Consider the following 20208-nt stretch of genomic DNA (forward strand, 5'->3'; position numbering starts at 1 on the left):
CCTCAGGAAACCCCCATATGCTGGTATTGGAAACCAGGCCTCTGAGGAGAGATACCTGGAAACCAAAGCAATAGATCCGATTAAGGCCTAGGGGCCTGTCCGTATCAATCTCCTTCTCTGGTGAAATCTTTCTATGGTATGAGTGGAGGTAGTTGCTCACTTGGTGTCAGACCGCCCCTGTTTGTCCGGGCAGCCTACGTTATTGAGATGGCCCTGGGACTTTGGAGGTTTCTCCTAATTTGTAGGATTGTGGACAATGGAAAGGGCAGAATTCCTGTGGAGTGGGCAGGCACAATCCTGAAGTGTGATTCCAGGCGCCCCATTCTGTAGGTTGTGTGGGCCCGGACTATGGGGAGAGAAGTCTGAAAACACAAACTCAGCTTAGGTTTTGGGATGGAGTTATGGCAGGCCCGATCTACAGAACGTGGGGAGAACTCTTCCAGATATGAAGAAAGGGCGAGTTTGAGGTGCTTGCTAAGACTTTTGTCTCCAGATTTTGTGTCACCGATGGCCGCAGAATGTTGGGGAGGCCTCACGGGCCATGGGTGAATCTTCCTCTCTATGGATTTGGCCTATCTCAAGAACTTTGGTTCTATCTGTGGGATGGGAGGAGTCCTTTCTGTTTTATTACCTCAGCTGTCCCACCAAAAGAGGTATTCCAGAGCAGAGCCCTGGGGAGGGGCAACTGGACAACCAGAAATATGGTTAAAAATTGCGAGCTAGGGGCATGGCAAGCCCATTATGACATCTAATGGTCCATCCACCGAGAGGACTTACTAGAAGACAGGACTCAGGCTGAGGGTCACCATGGGTGTTTATTCCCTCGCAGAATTCAAGCTTTGGTGGGGCCTCATGGTGAATGCAGGTTTTCCTACACTGAACGTTGGACAACATGGCAACCACAAGGTTTCTTGCCATGGGGAAGGAGGAGTTCTGATTACTTCATCACGTTCTCCTTTGGGCATGGTTTGGAATTAATGTTTACGTTCTGAAGCCTGAAAACCGAGGTTGGGAAGAGATGAGTGCGGTCAGCTCTGGGTGGTATTCAGGACATCTGGGCTCAGGTTGCATCAGACAGTGCATTAGTACCCAGGTTAGACTATATAATTTGGGTACAGTTGAGTGTCATTTAGTTTTATCATCAATTGTGGTGTCTGGGAAGCTCCATAGGGCACCATTTTTCTTCTGGAGGGCAGACAGAGTGCTGCATTGTGAGTCCGGAGTTGCCAAACTTGAGGGCTTGGGGGAAACTAGTATAAGGACAGAAGTCTGAGAACACAAACTAGACATAGGTTTCAGGGCAAGGATCAGAAGTAGGCTCAGGTTGGAGTTTCTCTCCATGATGGCCCCTTCATGAAGGGGGGAAGGACATCAAAAAGCCATCAAGATTTTCCCACGTTGGGAGTTGTGAGATGCTCCAAAACGCCGGGATTCCTTCTGCAGGACATTTGAGACCTGTTGGACGGCTCCAGGACGTCCCATATGGAACGACGCCAGAGCAGGGTTCTAAGGATGGATGCCTGAACAGCCTGCTTCACATTCCAATTGTCTCCTAACGACAAGACAGGTTCAATCTATTAGCTTGGAGGAGCAACCGAGGGGCCTGAGTTGAAATGGAAACTCCTGCTGTTGGGTCCTAATGTGGGTTTGTGTCCATGGAGATCTTGGAATGAGGTGGTGGCACTGGGGCCCTGAAGGATTCTCCTAACCGGAGGTTTTGAGACAGCTCCAAAGAGCAAGTTTCCCATTTGGAGATGAGATTTGTTCTGATTGGTGCCTCAGGAATACCCCATATGCTGGTATTGGAAACCACGTCTCTGAGGAGAGATACCTAGAAACCAAAGCAATGGATCCGATTAAGGCCTAGGGGCCTGTCTGGTTCAATCTCCTTCTCTGGCGACATCTGTCTAGGGTGTGAGTTGAGGTAGTTGCTCAGCTGGTGTCAGACCGCCCCTGTTTGTCCGGGCCGTCTAAACTATTGGGATGGCCTCGGGGACTTTGGAGGTTTCTCCTAATTTGTAGGATTGTGGACAATGGAAAGGGCAGAATTCCCGTGGAGTGGGCAGGAACAGTCTTGATGCGTGGCTCCAGGGTCCCAAGCCTGGAGGTTGTGTGGGCCCGGATTGTGGGGAGAGAATTCTGAAAACACAAACTCAGCTTAGGTTTTGGGACGGAGGTATGGCAAGGCTGCTCTACAGACCGTGGGGAGAACTCTTTGGGATATGAAGAAAGGGTGACTGTGAGGCACTTGCTCAGGCTTTTTTCTCTGGAATTTGTGTCACTGATCATCGTGTAATGTCGGGGAGGCCTCATGAGCCATTGGCGAGTCTTCTCTGTGGATTTGGCCCGATCCCAAGAGTTTTCGGTCAATTTGTTAGATGGGAGGAGTCCTTTCTGTTTTGTTACCTCAGGTGTCTCACCAAAAGACGGATTCCATAGCAGAGCCCTGGGGAGGAGCGACTGGACAACCAGAAATCTGGTTAAAAATTGGGACCTAGGGGCTTGTCAAGCCCATTATGACATCTAATGGTCCCGCCACTGAGAGGACTTACTAGAAGACAGGGCTCACGCTGAGGGTAACAATGTGTGTTTATGCCCAAGCAGCACTCAAGCATGGGCGGGGCCTCATGGTGAACACTGGTTTCTCCTACACTGAATTTGGACAACGTGGCAACCACAAGGTTTCTTGCCATGGGGAAGGAGGAGTTCTGATTTCTGCATCAAGTTCACCCATGGCAGGGTTTGGAGTTAAGGTCTAAGGTCTGAAGCCTGAAAACCGAGGTTGGGAAGAGACGACGAGCTAGGGCCATGGTGGGTCCGATGTGCTCAGTGTGCAGTCAGATTTCTGTGTTTTGGTCAGGTGGTCTGGGCTCAGGCTGTGTCAGACAGTGCATTAGTGCCCAGGTGAGACTATATAATTTGGGTACCGTCGAGTGCCATGTGGGTCTACCCTCATTCAGGGTGTCTGAGAAGCTCCATAGGGCAACATTTTTCTTCTGGATGGCAGGCAGAGTGCTGCATTGTGGGTCCGGAGTTGCCAAACTTGAGGGCTTGGAGTGCAGGAGAGTGAGTACAGAAGTCTGAGAACACAAGCTGGACTTAGGTTTCAGGGCGAGGGCAAGGCAGGCACACTCTGCAGAACAGAATCGAGGTCTCCTGCATCTGAAGTCTAGGCGAGGATCAGCCGTTGGCTCAGTTTGGAGTTCCTGTCCATGATGGCCTCTTCATAAACGGGGGGGTGGGGCATCACAGAGCCATCGAGTTTTTTCTACTTTGGAAGTTGTGAGATTCCTTCTGCAGGACATTTGAGACCTGTTGAATGGCTCCAGGACGTCCCATATGGAACAACGCCAGAGCAGGTTCTAAGGATGGATGCCTGGACAGCCCACCTCACATTCCAATTGTCTCTTAATGACAAGACTGGTTCAATCTGCTGGCTTGGGGAGAGTAACCAAGGGGGCTGAGTTGAAATGGAATTTTCTGCAGATGGGTCCTAATGTGGGTTTGTGTCCGTGGAGACCTTGGAATTGGGCCGTGGCCTTGGGGCCCTGAAGGATTCACCTAACTGGAGGTTTTGAGACAGCTCCAAAGAGTTCATTCCCATCTGTAGACGAGATTTGTTCTAATTGTTGCCTCAGGAAATCCCCATATGGTATCGGAAACCAGGTCTCTGAGGAGAGATACCTGGAAACCAAAGCAATGGATCCGAATAGGGCCTAGGGTCCTGTCTGCTTCAATTTTCTTTTCTGGCGACATCTGTCTATGGTATGAGTGGAGGTAGTTGCTCAGCTGGTGTCAGACCGCCCCTGTTTTTCTGGCGGGCCTACACTATTGGGATGGCCTCGGGTACTTTGCAGGTTTCTCCTAATTTGTAGGATTGTGGACATTGTAATGGGCAACATTCTCTTGGAGTGGGCAGGTACAGTCCTGATGTGTGGCTTCTGGGGCCCCAGCCTGGAGGTTGTGTGGGCCTGGACTGTGGGGACAGAATTCTGAAAACACAAACTCAGCTTAGGTTTGGGGACATAGGTATGGCAGGCCCGATCTACAGACCGTGGGGAGAACTCTTCAGGATATGAAGAAAGGGCGAGTGTGAGGCGCTTGCTCAGTCATTTTTCTCTGGATTTTGTGTGACTGATGGCCGTGGAATGTAGGGGAGGCCTCATGGGCCATGGGCGAATATTCCTCTCCATGGATTTGGCCCGATCCCTATTGTTTTGGGTCAATTTGTTGGATGGGAGGAGTCCTTTCCCTTTTGCTACCTCATGTGTCCCACCAAAAGAGGGATTCCATAGCAGAGCCCTGGGGAGCGGAGACTAGACAACCATAAACCTGGTTAAAAATTGGGGCCGAGAGGCATGGCAAGCAAATTATGACGTCTAATGGTCCAGCCACTGAGAGGACTTACTAGAGGACACGACTCACACTGAGGGTCACAATGGGTGTTTTTGCCCTCGCAGCACTCAAGCATGAGCTGGGCCTCATGGTGAACACTGGTTTTCCTACACTGAACGTTGGACAACATGCCAACCGAAAGGTTTCTTGCCATGGGGAAGGAGGAGTTCTGATTTCTGCATCACGTTCACCCCTTGGGAGGGTTTGGAGTTAAGGTCTATGTTCTGAAGCCTGAAAAGCTAGGTTGGGAAGAGATGACGGCCTAAGGCCATGGTGGGTCCCATGTGCTCTGTGTGTAGTCATCTGTCTGGGTGTCGGTCAGGAGGTCCGGGCTCACGCAGTGTCAGACAGTGCATTAGTGCCCAGGTTAGACTATATAATTTGGGTACAGTAGAGTGCTGTGTAGGTCTATCCTCCATATGGCAACCTTTTTCTTCCGGAGAGCAGGCATAGTGCTGTATTGTGGGTCTGGGCTTTCCAAACTTGAAGGCATGGGGGCCAGGAGTGTGAGGACGGAAGTCTGAGAACACAAGCTAGACTTAGGTTTCAGGGTGAGGACAAGGCAGTCACACTCTGCAGAGCTGAATCGAGATCTCATTTACTGGAGTCAGGACCAGGATCAGACGTTGGTTCAGGTTGGAGTTTCTGTCCTTGATTGTCCCTTCATGGTGGGGGGCATCACAAGCCATCGAGGTTTTCCCATGTTGGGAGTTGTGCGATGCTCCAAAAGCAAGGATTCCTTCTGCAGGACATTTGAGACCTGTTAGATGGCTCCAGGATGTCCCACATGGAACGACGCCAGATCAGGGTTCTCAGGATGGGTGCTTGGGCAGCCCGCCTCTCATTCCAATTGTCTCCTATCGACAATACAGGTTTGATCTGCTGGCTCTGGGGGAGCAACTGAGGGGCCTGAGTTGAAGTGGAATCTCCTGCTGATGGGTCCTAATGTGGGTTTGTGTCCATGGAGACCTTGGAATGGGGCGGTGGCACTGGGGCCCTGAATGATTCTCCTAACCAGAGGTTTTCAGACAGCTCCAAGAGCAATTTTCTCATGTAGAGACGAGATTTGTTCTAATTGGTTCCTCAATAAACCCCCATATGCTGGTATTGGAAACCAGGCCTCTGAGGAGAGATACCTGCCAACCACAGCAATGGATCCAGTTATGGCCTAGGGGCCTGTCCGGTACAATCTTCTTCTCTGGCAACATCTGTCTATGGTATGAGTGGAGGTAGTTGCTAAGCTGGTGTCAGACTGCCCCTGTTGGTCCGTGCGTCCTACACTATTGGGATGGTTTCGGGGACTTTGGAGGTTTCTCCTAATTTGTACGATAATGGACAATGGAAGGGGCAGGATTACCATGGAGTGGGCAGGTACAGACCTGATGTGTGGCTCCAGGGGCCCCAGCCTGGAGGGTGTGTGAGCCAGAAGTCTGAAAACACAAACTCAGCTTAGGTTTGGGGACGTAGGTATGGTGGGCCTGATCTACAGACCATGAGGAGAACTCTTTGGGATATGAAGAAAGGGCGAGTGTGAGGCGCTTGCTCAGATTTTGTCTCTGGATTTTGTGTCACCGATGTCCGTGGAATGTCGGGGAGGCCTCATGGGCCATGGGCAAGTCTTCCTCTCTGTGGATTTGGCCAAATCCCAATTGTTTTGGGTCAAACTGTGGGATGGGAGGTGTCCTTTCAGTTTTGTTACCTCAAGTGTCCCACCAAAAGAGATATTCCAGGGCAGAGCCCTGGGGAGGGGTGACTGAACTACCAGAAATCTGGTTAAAAATTGGGGCCTAGGGGCATGGCAAGCCCAATATGCCGTCTAATTATCCAGCTACTGAGAGGCCTTCCTTGAGGACAGGACTCACACTGAGGGTCACAATGTGTGTTTATGCCCTCGCGGTGCTCAGTCATGGACGGGAAATCATGGTGCACACTGGTTTATCCTACACTGAACGTTGGGCAACATGCCAACGACAAGTTTTCTGCCATGGGAACGTAGTAGTTCTGATTTCGGCATCTCATTCACCTCGGGGCTGTGATTGGAGATAAGGTCTAGGCTGTGAAGTCTGAAAACCGAGGTTGGGAATAGTTGATGACCTAAGGCCATTTCAGGTCCGATGTGCTCAGTATGGCGCCAGCTGTCTGGGTGTTGTCGGGAGGTCCGGGGTCAGGCTGTGTCAGACACGGTATTAGTGCCCAGGTAGATTGAATAATTGGGTCGAGTGGCGTGCAGGTTGACCCTCATTTGGCTTTTCTGGGTAGGCCAAAGGGCAACATTTTTCTTCTGGAGGGCAGGCAGAGTGCTGCATTGTGGCTCCACAATTCCCAAACTGGATGCCTTGTTGGCGACGAGTGTGAGGTCGGGAGTCTGGGAACACAAGTTAGGCATATGTTTCAGGGCGAGGCACAGCAGTCACCCTCTGCAGATCTGAATTGGGATCTCGTGCATCTTAAGCCAGGGCGAGGTTCAGACGTAGGCTCAGGTTGGAGTTTCTGTCCATTATGGTCCCTTCATGAAGGGGGCTGTATCTCGAGGCCATGGAGGTTTTCCCACGATGGGAGTTGTGAGATGATCCAAACCATAAGGATTCCTTCTGATGGTCAATTGAGACGTGTTGGATCGCTCTAGGACGTCCTATACGGAGCAATGTCAGAGTAGGGATCTAAGGCTGGATGCCTGGGCAGCCCGCCTCACATTACAATTGTCTCCTAGTGAATAAACAGGTTTGATATGCTGGCTCTGGGGAGCAACCGAGGGGTCTGAGTTGAAATTTACACTCCTGCGGATGGGTTCTAATGTGAGTTTGTGCCCATGGAAACCTTGGAATGGAGTGGTGGCACCCGGGCCCTGAATGATTCTCCTAACCGGAGGTTTTGAGACAGTTCTAAAGGACAAGTTTCCCATGTGGAAATGAGATTTGTTCTGATTGGTGCCTCAGGAAACCCCCATATGCTGGTATTGGAAACCAGGCCTCTGAGGAGAGATACCTGGAAACCAAAGCAATGGATTCGATTAAGGCCTAGTGGCCTGTCTGGTTCAATCTTCTCTGGGGACATCCATCTATGGTATGAGTGGAGGTAGATGCTCATGTGGTGTCCTATCACCCTTGTTTGTCCCGGGATGGCCTCAGGGACTTTGTAGTTTTCTCCTAATTTGTACAATTGTGGACAGTGGAATAGGCAGAATTCCAGTGGTGTGAGCAGGCACAGTCCTGTTGTGTGGCTCCAGGGGCCCCAGCCTGCAGGGTGTGTGGGCTAGGACTATGGGGACAGAAGTCTGAAAACACAAACTCAGCTTAGGTTTGGGGACATACGTATGGCAGGCCCAATCTACAGACCGTGAGGAGAACTCTTCAAGATATGAAGAAAGTGAGAGTGTGAGTCACTTAACCAAGCTTTTGTCTCTGGATTTTGTTTCAGTGATGGCCGTGGAATGTCGGGGAAGCCTCATGGGCCATGGACGAGTCATCCTTTCTGTGGATTTAGCCTGATCACAAGAGTTTTGGGTCAATCTGTGGAATGGGATGAGTCCTATCTGTTTTGTTACCTCAGGTGTTCCACCAAAAGAGGGATTTCAGTGAAGAGCCCTGGGGATGGGCGACAGGACAACCCAGACTATGGATAAAAATTGGGGCCAACCACCATGGCAAGCCCAATATGCTGTCTCTTGGTCCAGACAATGAGAGGCCTTACTTGATGACAGATCTCAAGCTAAGGGGCACAATTCTTGTTTGTGACCAACCTGGCCCTCAAGCATGGGCAGGGCGTGATGGGCCACACTGGTTTCAACTACACTGAACATTAGAAAAAATGCCAACCACAAGGTTTCTTGCCACGGGAAAGGAGTTCTTATTTCTGCATCATTTTCAAACCTGGGCAGTGATTGAAGATAAGGTCTAGGTTCTGAAGCCTGAAAACCGAGGATGGGAAGAGATGACGACCTAAGGCCATGGCGGGTCCGATGTGCTCAGTGTATGGCCAGCTGGCTGGGTGTGGGTCGGGAGGCCCAGGCTCAGGCTGTGTCAGACAGGGCATTCGTGCCCAGGGAAGCCTATATATTTGGGGTACAGTCAAGTGGCATGCAGGTTGATCCTCATTTGGGGTTTCTGGGTAGCCCAAGAGGGCAAAGTTTTTCTTCTGGAGGACAGGCAGAGTTCTGCATTGTAGTTCTGGAAATGCCAAACTGGAGGGCTTGTGAGCCAGGAGTGTGAGGACGGAAGTCTGAGATCACAAGCTAGGCATAGGTTTCTGGGCAAGGGCACAGCAGGCACATTCTGCAAAGCTGAATCGATATCTCATGCATTGAAGTCAGGACGAGGATCAGACGATTGCTCAGGTTTGAGTTTCTGTGCATGATGGCCCCTTCCTGAAGGGAGGGGATCATGAGGCCATGGAGGTTTTCCCACGATGGGAGTTTTGAGATGCTCCAAACCTCAAAGATTCTTCTGCGGGACAAGTGAGAAATGTTGGTTGGCTTCAGGACTTCCCATACGGAACGATTCAGAGCAGGTTCTAAAGATGGATGCCTGGGCAGCCCGCCTTTCATTCCAAATGTCTCGTAGTGACAAGACAGGTTAGATCTGCTGGCCCTTGGGGAGCAAACGAGGGGGCTGAGTTTAAATGGACTCTCCTGCGGAAGGGCCCTAAAGTAGGTTTGTGTCCATGGAGACCTTGGAATGAGGAGGTGGCACCAGGGCCTTGAAGGATTCTCCTAACCAGAGGCTTTGACACAGCTCCAACGTGCAAGTTTCCCAGGTGGAGACGAGATTTGTTCTGATGGGTGCCTCAAGAAACAGCTCTATGCTGGTATTGGAATACAGGCCTCTGAGGAGAGATTTCTGGAAACCAAAGCAATGAATCCAATTAGGGCCTAGGGTCCTGTTCATTCCAATTTTCTTCTCTGGGGACATCTGTCTACTGGTATGACTGCATGTAGGGTCTCAGATGGGCTCAGATTGCCCCTGTTTCTTCTGGGCAGCCTACACTATTGGCATGCCCTCGGGGACTTTGGAGTTTTATCCTATTTGTAGAGTTGTGGCCAATGGATTGGGCAGAATTCCCTTGGAGAGGGCATGTACAGTCCTCAGGTTTCGCTCCAGGGGCCTGAGCCTGTAGGGTGTGTGAGCCAGAGCTGTGGAGACAGTTGCCTGAAAACACAAACTCGGCTTAGGTTTTGGGTCGTAGGTATGGCAGGACTGATCTAGAGACTGTGAGGACAACTCTTCGGGATATGAACAAAGGGCGAGTGTGAGGGGCCTGCTCAGACTTTTGTCTCTGGATGTTGTGTCACCGATGGCCTTGAAATATCCAGGTGGCCTCATGGGCAATGGACGAGTCTTCCTCTCTGGGGATTAGGTATTAGGTCCAGCGGTGAGCGGTTCCGACGCCTGCAGCCCCTACAAGCCAGCAGTCCCGAGACGCCAGTGGTCCAGCGGTCAGTGGTCCCGACGCCGGCAGCCCCTGGATGCCAGTGGTCCCAGGACGCCAGAGGTCCAGCGGTCAGCGGTCCTGACGCCTACATCCCCTGGACTCCAGCAGTCCGAGACGCCAGCGGCCCTGAGATGTCAATGGCCCCTAGCCACCAGCAGCCTCACCGCAAAATGCCTCACCACCCCGAGCCACGAGCGGCCTTGTCTGCAGCGATGGCCTCCTCTGGGTGGCAGCCTTGTCAGAGTGGCATCATGGGGAGCAGAGTCCATGTCATCTGGGTTGTCCTCCTTGTCATCATCACTGTCATCATTGCCTCTTCATCATCGGGAGCAGCCTCGTCTGGGAAGTGGTCTTGTCCAGAATGGCCTCTTCTTGGGAGCAGCCTTGTCCAGAGAGCAACCTCATCGAGCAGTGGCCTCGTCCTGGGAGTGGCCTTGTCTGGAGTGGCCTCTTTTTGGGAGCAGCTCTGATCATGGAGTGGCCTCATCTGCGGAGCAACCTCATCTAGAGCAGCCTCGTCCGGAGCGGCTTTCTTGGGAGTAACCTGTCAGGATCATCATCGTCACCGTTTCGTAAGAGATAGCCCTGACTGGTCAGTTTGATTCTTGATGTTTGGCGTAAAATAAAGTTTTGCTTGACCTTCACTTTGTATCAGTCTCGTTCCTTTGATCACGGACCCTAACATTAACCACAAGGATTCTTGCCATGGGGAAGGAGGAGTTCTGATTTCTGCATCACGTTCACCCCTGGGCCTTGATTGGAGATAAGCTCTAGGTTCTGAAACCTGAAAACCGAGTTTGGGAATAGATGATGATCTAAGGCCATGTCAAGTCTGATATAAAATACAGAAAGGACTCTTCCCATCCACAGAATGACCCCAAACATTTGGGATCTGGCCAAACCCCAGAGAGAAAGAATCATCCATGGCCCATGAGGCCACCCCGACATTCTACGGACACCATTTATAAAAAATCCAGAGACAAAAGCCTGTGCAAGGGCCTCACACTCACACTTTGTTCTTAGCCCGAAAAATTCTCCTCACAGTCTGTCGATTGGGCCTGCCATACCCACGTACCCAAACTTAAGCCTAGATTGTGTTTTCAGACTTATGTCCCAACAGCCCTGGCCCACACACCCTCCCAGCTGGGAGGGCCAAAATTCAGGACTGAGCCTGCCTGCTCCAAAGGAATTCTGCCCATTCCATTGGCCACTACTGTACAGATTAGGAGAAACCTCCAAAGTCCCCGAAGCCATCCCAATAATGTAGGTCGCCAAGGACAAACAGGGGCAATCTGTCAAGCTGAGCAACTACCTCCCATCAGACCCGTAGACAGATATGCCCAGAGAAGAAGATTGAACAGAGCAGACAACTAGGCCCTATTTGGATCCATTACTTTGGTCTCCAGGCATCTCTCCACAAAGGCCTGGTTTTCCATACCATCATAAGAGGGTTTCTTGAGGTACCAATCAGAGGAAATCTAGTCTTCACATGGGAAACTTGTCCTTTGGAGCTGTGTCAAATCCTCCAATTAGGACAAATAGTCAGGTCGCCAGAGCCACCGCCCCATTCCAAGGTCTCCATGGACACAAATACACATTATGACCCATCCACAGGAGAGTCCATTTCAACTCAGCCCCCTCGGTTGCTCTCCCAGAGCCAGTAGATGGAACCTGCCTTGTTGCTAGGAGACAATTAGAATGTGAGGCGGGATCTCCAGGGATCCATCCTTAGAACCCTGCTCTGGCGTCCTTCTGTATGGGACGTCCTGGAGCCATCTGACAGGTCTTGGCTGTCCAGCAGAAGGAATCCTTGTGGATTGGAGCATCTCACAACTCCCATCGTGGGAAAACCTCCATGGCCTCGTGATGCCCCTTTCCTTCATGAAAGGGCCATAATAGACAGAAACTCCAACCTGAGCCAACGTCTGATTCATGTCCTGACTTCTGATGCCCATTCCATTGCCCAAAACCCTATAGAACAGGAGAAACCTCAAGGCCCCCGAGAAAATTCCACTACTGTAAGCCGCCCTGGACAAACAGGGGCATTCTGACACAAGCTGAGCAATTACCTCCACTTAGACACTCAGACAGTGTCCCAGAGACAGAATATTATCCCTGGGCCACACAAAAGAACATCTCCTGTCCTAAGAAGGAAACCGTGCTATTTGACCTCTGCCAAAACCTCAAGGTAGGAGAACCCTGCATGGCACCTTAGCCAATAGCACTTCCTAAGATCTTCCTGGTAACAAACAAGCATTGTGACCCAACTGCAAGAGATTCCATATCAACTCAAGGCCTTGGTACTTCGCCCTAGAGCCACCAGAAAGAACCTGTCATGTTCCTCAGCTGCAAAGGTCAATGGAGGTGTGCTTTCCAGGCATCCATGTGGGAGAGATCTGCTACCCAAAGTTTCCACATGGGGGACCCTGGAGCAAACAAACCAGACTCCACCTGTAAAGTAGAAGGACCTTGCTGTTTGGAGCATATCATAGGCCTCGGCGTGAGAAATCCTCCATGGCCTCTTGACACCAGCCCTCCATTTGTCGGTCAACATAGACACAAATTCCAGTGTGAGCAAACATCTGTCATCTGCCATTACTCTGCTGCTGGATATCGGGAATAATCCACTGCACATTGGGAGTGCTTTCTGCTTGGCACTGAATTGATCCTTAGCTTGTGTTTACAAATCCATCCTCACCCTACTGGTCCCCAAGTCCTCTTGATAGGAAATTCTGGAGCCACAATGCAGCATTCTGCCTTCCCCATAGAAAGAAGAAGTGCTTGGTGAGTCTGCCCAGAAACTCCACATGAGAATCATTCTGCTCAGCCCTCGAGGGAACCATGATTTTTAAGTGGCCCTGGCTACTAGTGCTATGTCTGACAGAGCTTGAGCCCAGACCTAGTGTCAGCCACACAGAGAGCAGGCTCCATTTCCAGCATGTGAGACCAGACATGGCCCAAGTTTGTCATCTCTACACATCTTTGGTATTCAGGCTCCTGTCCCCAGACCCTTGCTGGAAACACTGCCTATGGGGGTACCTGAAGAACAAGAGAAAACTCCTCTTTCTCATCGCAGGAAGCCTGGCTGTGGATGGGTGTCCAACCCTCAAAGTGGGAGCCAGGTGAATGGATAATAAGACCACGCACCCTCCTGAGGGCTGCCCTGGGTATAAACAGGCATTGTGTAGCTCAGCCTGAGCATGCTTTCAAAAAGTCCTCTCAATTGCACCACCAGGATCCCGCAGTGCACGCCTGGTACACCCTTAGGCGGAAATCTTAACCCTTGGTGGGATTTTCCAGGCACCCAGACTCAGAGCCCGTCTCTGGAATTCCTGTTTTGGGGCACCCCTAAGATGGAAAACAGCACTCTTCATTTCTCCGAAAAAGCCACCAATCTATGGAGACTCTCCAGGATCCTTACAGAGGAAAAGTCTCCCATGGGCCAATGAGAACACACCTGTATTCCGAGCCCATCCTGGACACACAATCCAGACAGAAAAGCCTGTGTTACCGCTTTCCAGTCACCCTAATTACTGTTCTTGATGTGCTGACCTCTAGGTCTATACATTGGGCCTGTGATCACCTCGTCCTAACCCAAAACCAAATTTGTGTTTGTAGACTTCCCTCTCAACACCATGGCTCTCATTCCCTCCAGTATGGGTTCTCTGGAGCCACACCAAAGGACTGTGCCTGCCATCCTCAAGGAAACTGTGCCCGTGACAGTTGCCCAAACCTCCAGATTAGGAGAAACCAGCATGACCCCTTTGTTCACCCCTATATCGGCGGCCGTACTGGACACAGATGTGCATTCTGAAACACCCCGATCACCTGAATCCAGGCAGACACCCAAGTCAATGGTCCTGAGTCATAAGGTTGAACCTGCCATGCCCCTAGGACCACATAGAAACCCTCTATTAGGTTTTCAGGGATCTGTCCTCAGGGGCCTGTTCTGGAATACCAACTTATGATACAACATGTGGTCCCTGGGCCACACAAGAGAACATCTCCTGTCCCCAGAAGGAAACCGGGCTCTTCGGACTGTGCCAAACTCTCAGGTTAGGAGAATCCTGCATGGCACCTTAGCCACCAGCACATTCGAATATCTCCCTGGTAACAAACAATCATTGTGGCCCTTCTGCAAGAGATTCAATGTTAATCAAGGCGTTGGTACTTCGCCACATAGTCACCAGAACGAACCTGCCATGTTCCTCAGTTTGGAGGTGTGCTTTCCAGGCATCCATGCAAGAGTGCTCTGATACCCAAACTTTCAACATGGGGAACCGTGGAGTAAACAAACCAGACTCCCCCTGTGCGTTAAAAAGAAACCTTGATGTTTGGAGCATCTAACAAGCCCCAACGTGGGAAATCCTCAATGGCCTCTTGACACCACTCGATTTGTCAGTAATCATAGACACAAACTCCAGCCTGAGCAAACATATGATATCCGCCCTTACTCGGGTGCTGGATATTCAAATCAGCCGATGTACACTGGAACTTCCTTTTGTTTGGCACTGAATTGTAGAGGAGCTTGGGTTTACAATTCCATCCTCACCCTCCCGGTCTGCAAGCCCTCTTGACAGAGAATTCTGGAGCCACAAAGCAGCATTCTGCTTTGCCCATAGAAACAAGAAGGGCCTGGTGAGTACTCCCAGAAACCCCATATGGAGATCAATCTGCTCAGACCTCGAGGGAACCCCGATTTATAGGCTCCCTGGCCACTAGTGCTGTGTCTGACAGAACCTGAGCCCTGACCTCATGTAAGCCACCCAGTGGGTGGGGCCGATATCCAGCATGTGAGACCGACCATGGCCCAGGGCCATCATCTCTACCCATCCTTGGTATTCTCTCATCTGTCCCCAGACCTTTGCTGGAATCCCTACCAATGGGGGAACCTGAAGCACAATAGAGAACTCCTCCTTCCCAATGGCAGGAAACCTGGTTGTTGGGATGGTAGTCTAAACCTCAGAGTGGAAGCCAGCTGCAAGGCCTATGAGACTACACCAACTCATGAGGGCCACCATGGGCACAACAGGCATTATGACCCTCAGCCTGAGCATGCTTTCAAATAAATGCTCTCAGTTGCACCTCCAGGATCCAGCATTGCAGGACTGATACGCCCCTAGGCCCAAATCCTAAACCTTGGTGGGATATTCCAGGTGTCCAGACCCAGAGCCCGTCTCTGGAATCCCTGTTTTGGGGCACCTCTAAGATGAAAAACAGCACTCTTCCCTTCCCCGAGAAAGCCACCAAACTATTGGGAGCAGTCAGGAACTTTGAGAGGAAAAATCTCCCATTAATACATGAGACCACACCTGCATTTCAAGCCCATGATGGAAACAAAATCCAGACACAAAAGCCTGTGCTACCGCCTTCGAGTCACCTGATTCACAGTTTCTAAAGAGCTGCCCTCCAGGTCTTATTGGACCTGCGATCACCTCGCCTCTAACCATCACCCAAGTATGTGTTTGCAGACCTCTCTCCCAAAACCATGGCTCACATGCCCTACAAGATGGGTCTCAAGAGCCACAGCACCGGACTGTGCCTGACATCCCCAAGGAAACTCTGCCCGTCACAGTTGCCCAAACCATCCAGATTAAGAGAAACCTGCAAGGTCCCTGAGCCCACCCAAATATTGGAGGCCGCTCTGGATGCAGATGCGCAGTCTGAAACACCCTGATCACCTTCATCTATGCAGATGCCGAGTCAATTGTCCTGAGTCATAAGATTGAACTTGACATGCCCTTAGGACCTCATTGAACCTTAAATTAGGTTTTCAGGCATCTGTCCTCAGAAGCCTGTTCTGGAATACAAACTTATGATACAACACGTGGTCTGTGAGACCCACAAAAGAACATCTCCTGTCCTGAGACAGAAGCCGAGCTCTTGGACCTGTGTCAAACCCTCATGGTATATGAATCCTGCACAAGCCCATAGCCACCAGCACATCCTAAGATCTCCCTGGTAACAAACCAGCATTGTAACCCGTCATCATGAGACTCCATGTCAAATCAAGGCGTTGGTACTTTGCCCCAGAGCAACCAGATGTACCTGCCATGGTCCTCAGCTGCAAAGGTCAATAAAGGGGTGCTTTCCAGGCATCCGAGCGGGAGTGTTCTGATACACAAACTTTCCACAAGGGGAATCCTGGAGCCAACAAACCAGACTACCCATGTCTGGTAGAAGGAAACCTTGCTGTTTGGAGCATCTCACAAGGCCCAGCGTGGGAAAACCTCCATGGCCTCTTGATGCCACCATTGATTTTTCGGTCACATAGACACAAACTGCAGCATGAGTAAACATCTGACATCAGTCCTTACACAGGATCTAACAAAGGCTCACAGTTGCACCTCCAGGATCCTGCATTGCAGGCCTGGTATGCCACTAGGCCCAAATCCTAAACCTTGGTGGGATTTTCCAGGGGCCCAGACACAGAGCCCGTCTCTGGAATCCCTGTTTTGGGGCACCCCTAAGAAGGAAAACAGCACTCTTCCCTTCCCCGAGAAAGCCACCAAACTATTGCAAGCCTAAGGAACCTTGAGAGAAAAATCTCCCATGGACCCATGAGACCACACCTGCATTTCACGCCCATCGTGGAAACACAATCCAGTTACAAAAGCCTGTGCCTTCGAGCCACCTGATTTACAGTTCCTGACAACCTGCCATCCATGTCTAAGCATTGGGCCTGTGATCACCTCGCCTCTAACCCTAACCTGAGTATGTGATTGCAGAATTCTCTCCAAAAACCATGGCTCACATGCACTCCAGGATGAGGTCTCTGGAGCCACACCACAGGACTGTGCCTGCCATCCCCAAGGAAACTTTGCCCGTCACAGTTGCCCAAACCCTCCAGATTAGGAGAAATATGCAAGGCCCTTGAGCGCACTCCAAAATTGGAGGCCGCTCTGGATGCAAATGCACATTCTGAAACACCCTGATCACCTTTATCCAGGCAGACATCCAAGTCAATGGTCCTGGTTCAGATAATTGAACCTGACACGCCCCCTAGGACCTCATTGGAACCCTAGATTAGGTTTTCAGGCATCTATTCTCAGAAGCCTGTTAGAATACCAACTTATGATACAACATGTGGTCCCTGAGCCGCAGAACAGAACATCTCCTGTCCCCAGACAGAAGCAGTGCTTTTGGACCCGTGTCAGACCCTAAGAGAAGATGAATCCTGCACAAGCCCTTAGCCACCAGCACATTCTAAGATCTCCCTGTAACAAACCAGCATTGTGACCCATCTTCATGAGACTCCATATCAACTCAAGGCCTTAATACTTCACCTCAGAGCCATCAGAAAGAACCACCATGTTCCTCAGCTGTAATGATCAATGGAGGGGTGCTTTCCAGGCATCCATGAGGGAGTGCTCTGCTACCCAACATTCCACATGTGTGACCCTGGAGCAAATAAACCAGACTGCCCCTGTCAGGAAGAAGGTAACCTTGCTGTTTGGAGCATCTCACAAGCCCCAGCTTGGAAAATCCTCCATGGCCTCTAAAAGCCACCCCTCGATTTGTCGGTCATCATAGACACAAACCCCAGCATTCGCAAATATCTGACATCTGCCCTTGCTCAGGTGCTGGATATCTCGAATAAGGTGCTGCGAATTGGAACTGCCTTCCCCTTGGCCCTGAATTGAAACATAGCTTGTGTTTACAATTTCATCCTCACCCTACTGGTCCACAAGCCCTCTTGATAGTGAATTCTGGAGCCACAACAGAGCATTCTGCCTTTGCAATAGAAAGAGGAAGGGCATGCTGCATATGCCCAAAAACTCTACATGAGTTTAAATCTGCCCAGCCTTTGAGGGAACCCCGATTTATAGGCTGCCTTGGTCACTAGTGTTGTGTGACAGAGCCTGAGCCCTGACCTCGTGTCAGCCACCCAGAGGCGGGGCCAATATGCAGCATGTGAGACTGGACATGGACCAGGACCATCATCTCTACACATCCTTGTTATTCAGGCATCTGTCCCCAGACCTTTGCTGGAATCCCTACCAATGGGGGATCCTAAAGCACAAGAGAGAACTCCTCCTTCCCCATGGCAGGATTCCGGAAGTTGGGATGGGTGTCCAACCCTCAGAGTGGGAGCCAGCTGCATGGCCAATTAGACGACTCCCACTCCTGAGTGCCGCCCTGAGCACAAGCAGGCATTTTGACTCTTTGCCTGGGCATGCTTTCAAACAAACAATCTCAGTTGCACCTCCAGGACCCGCATTGCAGACCTGGTAGGCCCCTAGGCCCAAATCCTAACACTTAGTGGGATTTTCCAGGTGCCCAAACCCAGAGCCCGTCTCCAGAATCCCTATCCTGGGGCACCCCTATGATGGAAAACAGCACTCTTCCCTTCCCTAATTAAGGCACCAAACTATTGGAATCTGCCAGGATCATTAGAGAGGAAAAATCTCCCATGGACCCATGAGACCACACCTGCATTCCAAGGCCATCCTGGACACATTATACAGACACTTTTGTGCTTCCGCCTGTGCTTCTGCCTTCAAATCATCCGATTTACAGTTCCAGACGAACTGCCATCCAGGTATACGCAATGGGCCTGCAATCACCTCGCCATTAAACCTAAACTGAATTTGTGTTTGAAGACATCCCTCCCAGAACCATGGCTCACATGCCCTCCAGGATGGGTCTCTGGAGCCACACCACAGGAAAGGGCCTGCCATCCCCAAGGAAAAAGTGTCCACCACAGTTGCCTAATAGTCTCCATATTAAAAGGAACTTGCAAGGCCCCTGAGCCCAGCCCAATATTGGAGTCTGCTCTGGATGCAAATCCACAGTCTGAAACACCCTGATCACCTTCATCCAGGCAGACACCGAGTCACTTGTCCTGCGTCAGAAGATTGAACCTGACATGCCCCTAGGACCTCATTGGAACCCTAGATTAGGTTTTCTGGCATCTTACCTCAGAGGCCTGTTCTGGGATACCAATATGATACAACATATGGTCCCTGAGCCCCAAAATAGAACATCTTCTGTCCCTAGACAGAATCTGTGTTCTTGGACCTGTGTCAAACTCTCAAGGTAGATGAATCCTGCACAACCCCTTAGCCACTAGCTTTTCTAAGATCTCCCTGGTAACAAACCAGCATTGTTACCCATGTTCATGAGATCCCATCTCAAAATAAGTCCTTGGTACTTCTCCCCAGAGCCGCCAGAATGAACCTGCCATGTTCCTAAGCTGCAATGGTCAGTGGAGGTGTGGTATCCAGGCATGCACGCGGGAGTGCTCTGCTACACAAACTTTCCACATGGGGGACCCTGGATCCAACAAACCAGATTGCCCCTGTCTGGTAGAAGGAAACCTTCTGTTTGGAGCATCTCACAAGCCCCAGCATGGGAAATCCTCCATGGTCTCTTGACGCCACACCTCCATTTGTGGCTCATAATAGACACAAACTCAAGCCTAAGCAAACATCTGACATCTGCCCTTACTCAGGTGCTGGATATTCGAATCAGCCACTGCACCCTGGAACTGCCTTTTGCTGGGCACTGAATTTAACCCTAACTTTGCATACTATTCCATCCTTATCCTATTGCTCCACAATATCTTTTGATAGGGAATTCTGGAGCCACAATGCAGCATTCTGCCTTCCGCATAGAAAGAAGAAGGACCTGGTGAGTCTGTCAAGAAACTGCACGTGAGGATCAATCTACTCCGCCCACAAGGCAACCCTGATTAATAGTATGCCCTGGCCACTAGTGCTGTGTCTGACAGAGCCTGAGCCCCGACCTCGTGTCAGCCACCCAAAGGGAGGTGCACATATTCAGCATGAGAGATCGACCATGGCCCTGGACTGTCATCTCTACTCATCCTTGGTATTCAGGCATCTGTCCCCAGACCTTTGCTGGAATCCCTATCAATGGAGGAACCTGAAGCACAATAGAGATCTTCTCCTTTCCTATGGCAGAAATCCTGGCTTTGGGATGGGTGTCCAACCCTCAGAATGAGAACCAACTGCATATACAATGAGACCATGCCAACTCTTGAGGGCTGCCTGGGCACAAACAGCCATTGTGACCCTCAGCTTGAGCATGCTTTCAAACAAAAGCTCTCATTTGCACCGCCAGTATCACGCAAGCAGGCCTGGTATACCCTAGGCCAAATCCTAACCCTTGGTGGGATTTTCCAGGGACCCAGGCGCAGAGCCCGTCTCTTGAATCCCTGTCCTGGGGTACCCTTAAGATGGAAAACAGCACTCTTCTCTTCCTCCAAAAAGCCACCAAACTATTGGGAGCTGCCATGATGCTTGAGAGGAAAAATCTCCAATGGATCCATGAGACCACAACTGCATTCCGAGGCTATCCTGAAAATTCAATCCAGATAACATAGCCTGTGCTACAGCCTTCAATTCACCTGATTTACAATTC

At 50.7% G+C, this 20208-nt stretch overlaps 1 long non-coding RNA gene across 1 annotated transcript in view; it reads left to right on the forward strand.

Annotated features, from left to right (window-relative positions):
- The first annotated feature begins 4699 nt into the window (after positions 1 to 4699).
- LOC116585842 overlaps positions 4700 to 20208 on the forward strand; it is a 224432-nt gene continuing 208923 nt past the window's right edge. Inside the window, exon 1 of the long non-coding RNA XR_004283785.1 lies at positions 4700 to 4801. This is a non-coding gene — a long non-coding RNA (uncharacterized LOC116585842). The remainder of the gene's footprint in view (positions 4802 to 20208) is intronic.

The sequence above is a fragment of the Mustela erminea genome, chromosome 3 (genome assembly GCF_009829155.1).
Source record: "Mustela erminea isolate mMusErm1 chromosome 3, mMusErm1.Pri, whole genome shotgun sequence".
NCBI lineage: Eukaryota > Metazoa > Chordata > Mammalia > Carnivora > Mustelidae > Mustela > Mustela erminea.